This window comes from Panthera uncia (genome assembly GCF_023721935.1).
Source record: "Panthera uncia isolate 11264 chromosome B2 unlocalized genomic scaffold, Puncia_PCG_1.0 HiC_scaffold_25, whole genome shotgun sequence".
Taxonomy (NCBI): Eukaryota; Metazoa; Chordata; class Mammalia; order Carnivora; family Felidae; genus Panthera; species Panthera uncia.
Genome location: NW_026057581.1, coordinates 16,670,545 through 16,683,656, shown reverse-complemented (window position 1 = coordinate 16,683,656; position 13,112 = coordinate 16,670,545).

The window sequence follows — 13,112 nt, the reverse complement described above, 5'->3', positions numbered from 1 at the left end:
TTGAAATACTTATTATTTCGTTGGATCTGCAAACATTCTATTTTCTTCAGCACTTAAACAAAACGGCCAGCTTTAGCAGAGGAGACATGCCTATGTGACAATTCCTAAGTGCTCTAATAAAGTCTGAATGCATGAAGTTTGCATGCACAGTTGAGTGAATTTATTTTGGAAAAATAAAACCTATGTAATTTGAGGCCATCTACAAACGAACTCTGTTCATAATTGGATGAGTGCAGTTAAAGACTACGGACTGAAAACAGTTAACTTATATAATCGTGACATAATATCTTCTGTGTTGTGTAAATTTAGTCTGCCAAAACAAATGTTTACAGCCTCAATTTAATGGTCGTCTTTTTTCTTTAGAATTTTTTAATGAGCTATGGTTTAGTACATTATAGTAAGCTTTATAAAAGAGTATAAGAACACTTTTTATTTAAGTCCATAGGATCTAATTCACTTCATCTCGTGTGGGTATATCCAGTTTAGGGCTTACAGTTCCTGGTGACCTGGAGTTTTGTGGATTTCAGTGCCATTACATTGACCATCTTCAGTGAACAACATCTAAAGAATGGATATGACTTCTGGTAACCGGTAAACATATATCTGAGAGCTGTTCCCTCCAAAGCCTTCGGTCAGCTCCCAGGGTAGGATGGGTAAGGCATGATCTTAGCTAGTAAGAAGTTAGTCTTAAGACACCAGGTAACTGAAAAATCTCAAGGTTGTGTGTGACAAGGGTCCTAAGTGAAGTGTAAACTGGGCACAAGCAGGGTTGTGAGGAGGGAGAGGTCATTTTTGTTGGGGTGATCAGGGACAGATTCCTGGAGGAAAAGTGCCATTATGAGATCTTGAAGGATAGGGTAGGTTTCTCTAGGGTTAGCACAGAGGGACTAACGTGAATCCTGGAACAGAGGCAGAGAAATGAAGGAATGGTCCGAGTCTGTAATACTATGGAGTATTAGTGGAAATTAAGTTTGTCCAGGCCCAGGGGCACCTGGGTGGCTCAGTCGGTTGAGAGTTCAACTTCAGCTCAGGTCACGATCTCCCGGTTCGTGAGTTCGAGCCCCACGTCGGGCTCTGTGCTGACAGCTGGGAGCCTGGAGCCTGCTTCGCATTCTGTGTCTCCTCTCTCTACCCCTCCTCTGTTCATGCTCTGTCTCTCTCTGTCTCTCAATAATAAATAAACGTTAACAATTTTTGAAAAAAAGTTTATCCAGACCCAAACGGAAGCGCCTTTACTGGCTTGATTAGAAGGACTTTATGAGAATGACAAATGAACATGGTAGCTAAGGAAGAGATTTTTTTTTTTTAACGTTTATTTATTACAGAGAGATGGAGAGACACAGAGGGTGAGCAGGGGAGGGGCAGAGAGAGGGGGAGACACGGAATCCGAAGCAGGCTCCAGGCTCTGAGCTGTCAGCACAGAGCCCGACGCGGGGCTTGAACTCCCGAACTGTGAGATTGTGACCTGAGCTGAAGTCAGTCCCCAGCCAACTGAGCCACCCAGGCGCCCCTGGTTCCATACAGATTTTAGTATTATTTGTGCTTGTTCTGTGAAAAATGCTGTGGTATTTTGATAAAGATTGCATTGAATCTGTAGATTGCTTTGGGTAATGTGGATATTTTGACAATATTAATTCTTCTAATCTATGAGTATGGAATATCTTTCTGTTTGTGTCATCTTCAATTTCTTTCATCAGTGTTTTATAGTTTTCAGAATATAGGTCTTTCACCTCTTTGGCTAAGTTTATTTCTGGGTGTTCTTTGTGGTCCAATTGTAAATGGTATTTAAAAGAATTTCAACTTTGTTAATTTCTAGAAATGCTACAAATTTCTGGGTATAAATGTTGTATCCTACCATTTCACTGAATTCATTTCTATGTATGGTATCATGTCATCTGCAAATAGTTATAATTTAACTTCTTCTTTACCAATATGGATGCCTTTTATTTCTTTGTTTTGGCTGATCCTTTGGCTAGGACTTTCAGTATTATGTTAACTAAAAAGTGGGAGTGTACATCCTTGTTTTGCTCCTGACGCTAGAGGGAAAGCTCTCAATTTTTCACCATTGAAGATGATGTTAGCTGTGGGTTTGTCATTTATAGCCCTTATTATGTTGACGTTTGTTCCCTCTAACCTCATTTTGTTGAGTTTTTATCATGAATGAATGTTAAATCTTGTCAAATGCTTTTCTGCATCTACTGAGAGGATTATAGGTTTTTTATTCTTTGCTTTGTTGATATGGTGTATGATGTTGACCAATTGGGGAATGTTGTGCCGTCCTTGCATCCCAGAACTAAATTCCACCTGATTGCGATGAATAATTTTTTTGTTGTATGTGGCTTGCTCATATTTTGTTGAGGATTTTTGCATCTGTGTTCATTAGAGATATTGGCTTGTACTTTTCTTTTTTTGCGGTGTCTTTGGTTTTGGTATCACAGTAATACTGGTCTTACAGAATATATTTGGAAGTTTTCCTTCCTATTCTATTTTTTGGAGTTGTTTGAGGCAAATAGGTATTAAATCTTTAAATATTTGATAGAATTCGATTTTGAATCCATCTGGTCCTGGACCTTTTTTTTTTTTTTTTGGTAGTTTTTAAATAACTGATTTAATCTCATTACCTGTAATCAGTCTATTCAGATTTTATATTTCTTCCTGGTTCAGTTTTGGAAGATTACATATTTCTAAGAATTTATCCATTTCTTTTAGGTTGTCCAGTTTGTTGGAATATATCTTATCACAGTAATCTCCTATAATTTTTTGTATTTATGTGATGTGAGTTGTTATTTCTCCACTTTCATTTCTGATTTTATTTGGGTCCTTTATCTTTTTTTTTCTTGATTTGTTTGACTAAGAATTTGTGAATTTTGTTTATCTTTTGAAAGGACCAGCTGTTTGTTTTACTGATTTTCTTTTTTAAGTGTCTATGTCATTTATTTCTGCTCTGATCTTTATTATTTCCTTTCTTCTGCTTACCCCAGATTTTGTTGTTCTTTTTCTAATTTCTTGGGCTTAAGGTCAGATTATTTGAAATTTTTCTTGTTTCTTGGGGTAGGCCTGTACTGCCATATACTTTGCTCTTTGAACTGCTTTTGCTGTGCCCCAGAGATTTTGGACTATCATGTTTCCATTTTCATTTGTTTCCATGTTTTTTTTTTTTAATTTCTTCTTTGTTTCATTGGCTCATTGGTTGTTTAGTATCATGTTATTTCGTCTCCATGTATTTGTGTTTTTTCCAGTTTTTTTTCTTGTGAATTATTACCAGATTCATACTGTGGTGGTCAGAAAAGATACATGGTTTGATTTAAGTCTTCTTAAATTTATTGAGGCTCGTTTTACGGCCTAACATGTGATCTGTTTTTCAGAATGTTTCATGTGCACATGAAAAGAATGTGGATTCTACTGATTTGGGGTTGAATGTTCTGTATATATCTGTTGTATCTATCTGGTCCAATGTGTCATTCAAAGACATTGTTTCTTCATTGATTTTCTGTCTAGATTATCTATCCATTGATGTGAACAGAGTATTAAAGTCCCCTACTTTTGTATTATCATCAATTTATCTCTTTATGTCCATTAATATTTGCTTCATGTATTTAGATGCTCCAGTGGTAGGTGCATAGATATTTACAGTTGTTATATTCTCCTGTTGGGCTGATCCCTTTATCATTGTGTAATGGCTTTCTTTGTCTCTTGTTAAAATCTTTGTTTTAAAGCCTATTTCGTCTCATATAAGTATTGCTACCCTGGCTCTTTGATCAGTTCCATTTGCATGTGGAATGTTTTTCCATCCCTTCACTTTCAGTTTGTGTCTTTACATCTGAGCTGAATCTCTTGTAGGCAGTGTATAGATGGGTCGTGTGTGTGTGTGTGTGTGTGTGTGTGTGTGTGTGTGTTTATTTCTATTCCACCACTGTCTTTTGATTGGAGCATTTAGGCCATTTACATTTAAAGTAATTATTGATAGGTATGTACCTATTGCCATCTAAAAATTTTGTTTTCTGGTTGTTTTTGTAGTTCTTTCTTCTTCTCTTACTCTCTTTCTTTGTGATCGAGGAATATCTATAGTGTTTTATTTGGCTTTCTTTCTATTTTTTGTGTGTCTATCATAGGTTTTGGGTTTATGGTAACCATGAGGTTACCATTTACATCCTAACTAAATGGCATTCCATGTTAATTTGATGGTCATTTGAGTTCAAACACATTCTTAAAAACAAAAAGATTCCCCCTTCTCTTTTTACTCGCTTCTCCACATTTTAAGTATATGTTGTCATATTTTACATCTTTTTATTCCTCTTTTACTTATGTCCAATTATGGCCACTTCTTTTCCACTTAAAGAAGTCCTTTTAACATTTCTTGTAAAGCTGATTTAACGGTGAGAAACTACTTTAGCTTTTGTTTGTCTGGGAAACTTTATCTCTCCTTCAAATCAGAATGATAACCTTGCTGGGTATTCTTAGTTGTAGGTTTTTTGCTTTCAGCACTTTGAATATACTATGCTACTCTCTTCTGGCTTGCACAGTTTCTGCTGAAAAATCAGCTGATAGTTTTATAAATTTTCCCTTGTAAGTAACTGCTTGTTTCTTGCTGCTTCTGAGATCCTCTCTTTATCTTTAACCTTTGACATTTTAATTATTATGTGCCTTGGTGTGGACCGCCTTGGGTTCATCTTCTTTGGAACTCTCTTTGCTTCTTGGACTTGGGATATCTATTTCCCTCAAGTTAGGGAAGTTTTCAGTTATTTCTCTTTTTAAAGTTTACTTATTTTTAATTTTTTAAAAAAACATTTTATTTAGTTTTGCAAGACAGAGCATGAGCAGGAGATAGGGGCAAAGAGAGAAGGAGATACAGAATCTGAAGCAGGCTCCGAGCTGTCAGCACAGAGCCCCACGTTGGGCTCAAACACATGAACTGTGAGATCATGACCTGAGCGAAGTTGGATGCTTAACTGACTGAACCACCCAGGCCCCCTAGTTTATTTATTTATTTTGAGAAAGTTGGGGAGAGAGACAGAATCCCAAGTAGGCTCCACGCTCCATGCTGAGCCTGATGCGAGGCACGATCCTACCACTGTGAAATCATGACCTGAGCTGAAATCAAGAGTCAGACACTTAACCGACTGAGCCACCCAGGTACTCCTGCAGTTTTTATTTCTTTAAATAAGTCTTCTAGACCCTTCTCTCTCCTTCTGGGACCCATATAATGCAAGTGTTTTTTCACTTGATGTTGCTTAAGAGCTCTCTTAATCTAACCTCATTAATTTTGTTTTCTTTTTGTTTAGTTTGTTGCATTACTCTTCCATATCGCTGATATGTTCCTCTGCATCCTCTAATCTATTGATTCCCTTTAGTGTTTTCTTATTTCAGTTATTGCATTCTTCAGCTCTCCTTGGTTCTTTTAAGTTTATTTATTTTTGAGAGCGAGAGAGAGGACCGGTGAGACAGGCAGAGAGAGGGAGACAGAGCATCTGAAGTGGTCTTTGCTGACAGTGGAGAGCCTGATGCGGGGCTTGAACTCACACACTGCAAGACCATGACCTGAGCTGAAGTTGGATACTTAACCGAATGAGCCTCCCAGGTGCTCTCCTGCTTAGTTCTTTTTAATATTTTTTTTTTGTCTCACTTCTTGGAATGAGTTCTTCCATTCTTTTCTCCAGCCCAGTAATATCTTTCTAATCATTACTTCAATTCTTTATCAGACATATTGCTGATCTGTTTCATTTGGTCCTTTTTCTGAGTTTTTTTTTTTTTAAGTATATTTCTCTGTTTCCCCATTTTGCTTGACTTTTTGTGCTTTTTACCGTGGACTAAGCAAGACGGCTACTTCTCCTACAGTTGAAGGAGTGGTCCCCTGTATGGTGTTCCCTACGTAGACTGTGTGTGCTTTGTGACTTCTGCTGGATGGCTGGAGCTGTGTGGCTGTATACGCCAGCTACTCTCTTAAACCATGGCTTTCTACAGAAAGAATAAAGGGAAAAAACAATGAAATTTTAAAAAGAGTAAACTAAAAGAAAAAAGAATAAGACCAAAAAGAAAAAAATACGAACAAGACCTGACAAATTTTTAAAAGGAAAAGAAATAAAAATCCCACAAAACCATAGCTTGTGTTTTCTGTGCCCCAGCACCACAGGGGAGCTGGTGTGGGCTTGTGAACGCTGGGCTTACTGAGGTGGCACACTCAACATGAGCCGGACCCTGTTCTCGTCTGGACTTTGAAGGTGGAGGAGAAGAGAACCTTCCCACAGTTCCTCAGCCCTTGTAAACCTTGGCTTTTTATTTTCTGTGCACCATCATGGCCAGGGTTCCTGTGGGCTTCAGGACTCTAGGATTTCTGAGGTCACAAGCTTCCTATGATGATCAGACCCACCAGTTATGGTACCAGGGCCCTCCAATATGGCGTCTTGAACCCACCCCTTGTGGGCAGCCAGACCTGCTCCAGTCTGGGCCCTTCAGATGGAAGGGAGAGGGTTCCCATAGTTCCTCTGCCCTTTTAAACCATGGTTCTTTTTCTATGTTCCAGCGTGTCTAGGGCTGGCGTGGGCTTGTGGACCCTGGGTTTGCTGAGGTCACAAGCCCACCAAAACAACCAGACCTGCTTGTCATGGTGGCTGGACTCTGTTCCAGTCCAAGCTCCCAAGGTAGGGTGGCAACGTAAACTGTGTCATTCTCTGGTCCCTCTGACCTGGAGAGAGTTCTTGCGGTGACCCTGCTGCTTGGTAGAGTTCTAGTGTTTCTCTCTTAAGCCTTGGGTTTTTTTCTGTGCCCAAGGACAGAGAGGGATCTGTTCCTGATTTCTCAGTACTGTCCCTCCCCACTGCTGGTCACAGAGTTGGGAGTGGGGGTTCCCTTTGTTACCACGTCTCCGTCTCTCTTGCTGGTTTCTTTGCCTGGGGTTGTTCAGTAGCCGTTCGGTCAGCCCTCGATCGTTCTTCAGGAGGAACTGTTGAATTAATAGATGTGATTTGGTGTGTTCTGTGGGGGAGGCGAGTTCAGACTCTTCCTACGTTGCCATCTTGAACTGGACTTTGCAGTTTGAGACACAAGTTGGGCTCTGTGGGTGACCCTCCCGTCTTCGTATCTCTCCCACCCCTTGGCTCCTTCTCCACCCTTCCTGTGGCAAAGAGAGTGAGGCCAAGCCTTGCCCAAGGGCAGGACGCCCCTGGGCTGCTTTCTGTGTAGGGTCCGTTCAAGGCCATCGATGGCTCTCAGGTGATGCAGCAGTGGACTCTGAGTAGTTTCCCTGTGGGAACAAAGGGAGGGGCCCGACTGCCCAATCCTTCCCCGCAAGCTTCGAGGTCATCGGACTTGCCCTCTAACTGCAACTCACTCAGCTTCGCTCTCTTTTAGCAGCTAGAGCTCTCCCTTCCTGTTTCCAACTCTTAGACATTATTTCTATGTGGCTTGATTGGCGGGGGGTGGGGGGGAGGGCTTCTCATTAACTCTAAATCCCCTGAAATCTGCTAATTGCCTCCCATTGACCAAACCTAATGCCCTTTTTTTCCCCCAGCATTTGCCCACCTGATAACCTTGCAGCATCTGAGTCTGTTTAAATATTCTCTTGGCCTCTGGGACACTACTTCCTCCTCTTTCTCTCAGTGCTTCTTACGACTTTGTTTCTGGCTAAGTCTCTGGCGGGGCCAGCTTTCTCCTCTCCCTTTTTTAGGCACAAAGGCTTCTTGACCCCAGTGCATGTTTGTTAATGTGAATAGCACATCTTACAGAGCGTGGTAACTGCTTGTTTTCCCTCTAGAAGGTGTCCACTAGACATGAGCTCCTTAAGAGCAGACCGCTCGTCTGTTCTTTTTACCATTTTATTCCAAATTCTGGGACAATGCTTGGCACACAGGGGGCATTCAAATACTTGTTCAAGTAATGGAATCCATTGGAATCCTAGGTGTTTAACTTCTGGAATTTTTTTGAACAAGGTCCCTTCCTTGTCTATATGGACAATTTCCCACCCATCAAAAACTAAGCTCAGGCATTATTGCCTCGTTTAGGAAAGTTTTCTTGGTAAGCTGTTGTTTTTAAGTTTATTTTGGAGAGAGGGTGTGGGAAGGGCAGAGAGGGAGGGAGAGAATCCCAAACAGGCTCCCCACGGTCAGCGCAGAGCCTGATGCGGGGCTCGGACACACGAACTGCGCGATCGTGACCTGCGCAGAAACCAAGAGTCGGACACTTAACCGACTGAGCCACCCAGGCGCCCCCACTATTTTTAATGCGTCCATTATTTTCTAACTAAACATTTCTCCATCTACTTAACTAGACTATGAAGGCTACGGGCAGGATTTCACCTGGGGCACCTCTGTACCTCTGGTGTAATACGCAGCACTGGGCGAGGTAGATTTGACAAATATTTAAGTGAACATTCCTATTTCCAGAGTTTATCAGATCCCGTAGGACTAAACTAGCATTAAAAACATAAGGGCCAGTTTTACATGGACTAGCCCAGGCAGAGTGCTTAAATCTTTCAGAGAAATGTGCGACTTCTATTCGTTACTAGCAGGTGTGAAGTCCATTTCCCTCTTCGTACGCGACATTATCCCAGGCAACGCTGCAAAACCTTGCCTTTTGTTGTTCAATGCTCGGGAGTCACAGACCCACGTGCCTTTCGGGGGGTGGCTAGGTTTGTTGACCAAAGGCAGATGTAACTGTGGCAAAAACAAGCTCACGGGCCCATCTCCGGGCTACAGACGGCGGTGCCTGCAAACGGCACAGGTCGGTGCCACGAGCTTCGAGTGCACGGAGGGAGCAGAGGTCTGCCTCACCCGGGCTGCCGAACGTGACCTGGCCACAGACACCTTCCTCGAGGGCTCCCCGTGAGCTGCTCTGCAGATGCACGATGACCTGTGCTGACAAGCTGCCCGATGAGGGTACGAATTTCAGATTTGCGCCCTCCTGCTCTTATTCCAGTGTCCCCTCTACACGCTTTAACAGGGCAAAATGACCTACACATTGATCACGTTTCCTCTTCTCCATGACTGAAGGTGAAAGGATATCTCAGGTGACCGTAGTCTTGTACGAGTGCTTACTTCTTTGCCTGGGAAGACCGCCGTTTCCTAAGTACGTGAACTTAGTAGCCGATTTTGAAGAAAGCCTGCTGTAATAAAAACACACGGCAATCTTCTTTTTGTACAGAAACTAGGAAATGTGTTTGGGTGAATGCTTCCCACGTGTCAGGCAGCTCTTTCACTCTACAACGAATTATTAGGCCTTGACACAGAGACAAAAAGGTTTGTTTTTACACGTGAATTGGTTCCACCCACTGTTTATTTTTTTTTTAATTTTTTTTTCAATATTATTTAGTCCTATATTTTCTTGTATAAACATACCATTTTTTATTTTTTATTTTTTTTAATATATGAAATTTATTGTCAAATTGGTTTCCATACAACACCCAGTGCTCATCCGAAAAGGTGCCCTCCTCAATACCCATCACCCACCCTCCCCTCCCTCCCACCCCCCATCAACCCTCAGTTCTCAGTTTTTAGCAGTCTCTTATGCTTTGGCTCTCTCCCACTCTAACCTCTTTTTTTTTTTTTTTTCCCCTCCCCCATGGGTTTCTGTTAAGTTTCTCAAGATCCACATAAGAGTGAAACCATATGGTATCTTTCTCTGTATGGCTTATTTCACTTAGCATCACACTCTCCAGTTCCATCCACGTTGCTACAAAAGGCCATATTTCATTCTTTCTCATTGCCACGTAGTGTTCCATTGTGTATATAAACCACAATTTCTTTATCCATTCATCAGTTGATGGACATTTAGGCTCTTTCCATAATTTGGCTATTGTTGAAAGTGCTGCTATCCACCCACTGTTTAAATGAAACCTCAGTAGGTTACAAGGAAACTTTTTAACATGTCCTCTCCTTCCCCCCCACCCGCCCCCGCCGAAAACTCAGGTCCCCGTTCAGATAGCGAAACTGAACCTTCCCCCTTCTGTGCCACCTCCCGTACCCTTTCTCCCACCCCTGCCCCATCCCTGTTACCATCCAGGAATTTAAGCCATTTCGTAAACAGACTTTGAGCACGTCCTTTGGGCCTGTCTTGTTCTCTTTAATGTAACCGTTCAAAACTCTCCATTGATGCACCACCCATCGGTGATCCTGCCCTATGACCTTGACTGACGTGTCTTTCTTGGGCTTCCCCATGGTCAAAGCTTACATCCCACTCCTGAGCGGAAGCAGCACCCTCTCTGCTGGTCTGGGCACTCTACAGAGCTATAGTCGGAGGCTCCAGAGCACTGTATGGTGTTTCTGCTTAACATCGTCCCCTCAACCAAGCTGGTGCTCCCACACAGTAAATTTAATATAACCATTATATTAAACCATTAAATTTATAATAGCCATTATAGCCTCTACTCCTCTAATTGGTCTTAAGTTTTTCTTGTAATGACCATTTTCTGAAATAGTTTTACATAGTATTCATATACTAATAATGCTACATAAAAGGCCGTGCACTTTTTATTGAAATGAAGAATTGTCTAAAATTAATTACTAAAATATCCCTTTATTAAGAAAAAATTCCTGAGTAAAATTGGTCATTTGGAATACCACGCAGGCACACGTTTTAACTTCTTGCAACCAAATAAGAATAATCTCAACATGCTTTGCTTTAGTGTAAAAATCAATTTATTATACAACAATCATACAGAATGCTTTTTATCTGTCTACAAAGAAAAATGGCTTCTCCTGCTTCCCTGTCCACCCCAATCATGATATTATGTTCTCAAGTACTTTCAAAAGAAAACAAAAAAGAGATATCCTTATTTTCCAAATAAGGAAGACTCTAGAAACATCATAAAATGATACAGAAGTATCAGAATGGTCTCTTACAAAGCGGTTCTGCCCATCACAGTAAATATCATTTTTCCTTACCAATAAAAATAGATACCTCTGGCGGGGATAGGGAGGACCTTATCTTTCAATAAGCCTAACTGGTTCAATGTATAGTTTTGATGGGTTGAAAATGTCTCTTCATTTCCATTTAACATTCCATTTTGTTTAAAAAAATTGAATTTGTAACATGTGCTTATAGTATTAAATATTTTCATTCTTATGACTAAAAGGAAATTCGGGCACAAAAGTTTTTAACAGATTAGAGAGTTTTTTTCCTGGTTCTAGGAAAATCACATTAAATGTAGACTTTTTTTTTTTTTTTAAATTCCAACGCTTAAAGACAGGTTAAAATATTTACCCGATTCAGTTTTTGTGGCTAAGACTTCATAGCTCTTGTATCAGCCCTTGAATGGTTTAAGGCTAGAAGTGTTTGGTCGGCTTCACAAGAATGAAAGCCCCAGTGGGAAAACAGCATCCCAACGCCTCTAAGTTGAGCTTGGAAGTACCAACTACCCACGTTTTTCCCTTCGATCTAAGAGGTTTCCAACTGCCTCGTACTTACAGCTGTCTGGCTTTGCCATTCTGCCAAAGGCTGGCTTCCCGCCTTGCTCTGCCAGTATGGGGTCCGTGAGGTCACCAAAACTGCAGGTGTGACGCAGAGTCTGAGACTTTAGGGCCTCATTGACATTTGAGAATAAGCTGCGAACAACGAACGACCAGTGAGGTCTGGCTTCCCTCTGTGTCTCATTTTTACCTGGAATGCACTTTGGTCACCGATTTCAGCCCTTGTTTGGGACCCCAAACTGCACTGGAGTCCAGCTCGCGTTTCGTTACAGAGGAGAAGTAACTCCTGGAAGCTAGCCCTTGTTTTGAAACAGGTTTCTGGGAGAGGACAATACTCGTAACAACACTGTTAGGATGGGATGGGAGGAAGCGGGGGTTAGGCACCCTAGAAAAATCAGCTTTAGAAAACTTAGAAAAATAAATCCAAGAGTAAGTGGGTGTCTGTTTGATAAAAATGGACCAAGTGCCCACATGTGATACGCACGCATCTGCACAGCACGTTTCCCACGAAGACCAGCTAAGGTCAGTCACCTTTCGCAAAGCAGGCCGGGGCCTGAGAGGGTGGCGGCCACGAGCGGGAAGTGGGAGACCTGGATTGGTGTCCGTGGTGCAATGCCGTCCCCAAGTCCGTGCTCTTTTTTAAACGGGGGAAATAATTTTCAGACTAGAAAGCAAGGGGGGGAGAAAGGACAGAGAGGCACTCCCAGATTGAACACTGGGTGATGGCGAGCATGCCTTTCTGGCACTTCCGTGTTTGACCTTAACATTATGACCTCAAAGTTATTTTAAAGGGAAGAGCGGAAAGAAAAAGCGTCAAAGTTGGCAAGTCTTTTAGTTTCATAGGGTATAAATCTTCCTCACATCTTCAAAACATATTGTTTCCATGCGTGATGCAATTTAGTAGTAAAAGTCCAATATTTAGGGAGGAAAAAAATATTTATGTTTTCCTCCACTTTTGTGCTTGTTCTCAGGAGAACCCGTGTTACCTGGGCAGGGGTAGGATATACCGGGTTTGCCAAATTGGCACTTTTCACTGTGGCTCATTACCAGCCCAAGGCTCATGTTGGGATCTCTCCATAGTCCTCTTTTTCTTCCTGTTTTCAAAAACTTAACCTGAAAAGAGTGACAGCAGGTATTTGGGGATAATACAAGAGTGGACAAATTCAATGTCTATTTTGCCCCAACTGCTCTGATTCATAAATATTCCAGTGGCTCAGTCTTCCAAGGAGAAGGGAAGAGTCCTTGATCAGAAAGCGGGCAGCCAGATTCAGATGCTGCTTTTAAAACCGATCATGGTGTCCATTTACGACCTAAACTAGGGTAATTTAACATGGGAGGTTGACAGGACTACGTGAATAGTTAAGGAAACCAAATTAAAAAGTGAGAAACTACTCCTATCCGAAGCCCCTGAGCTATGAGGATTTGGCAGAAGAGTTTTTCTTCTTAGGAAAAGTAATTGTCAAAATCAAATACAAATTTCATTACCATATCACTAAGTTGAGACTTAGTGTAGGAATTTGACAGACTCTACCTTAAGAGAGAAAAGTTGTGCTAGATTTTCCTGTCTTCCGTTTGTAATCCATTTTCATATTTTCTGGGGTCAGGTCCTAATGGAACAAATGGACTGATTACACACTGGCGAGCAGTGCTTAATATAGATTAAGACACCCTGTAGTTAGAAAGGTAATTAACATTTTGTTTTAAACACTTCAA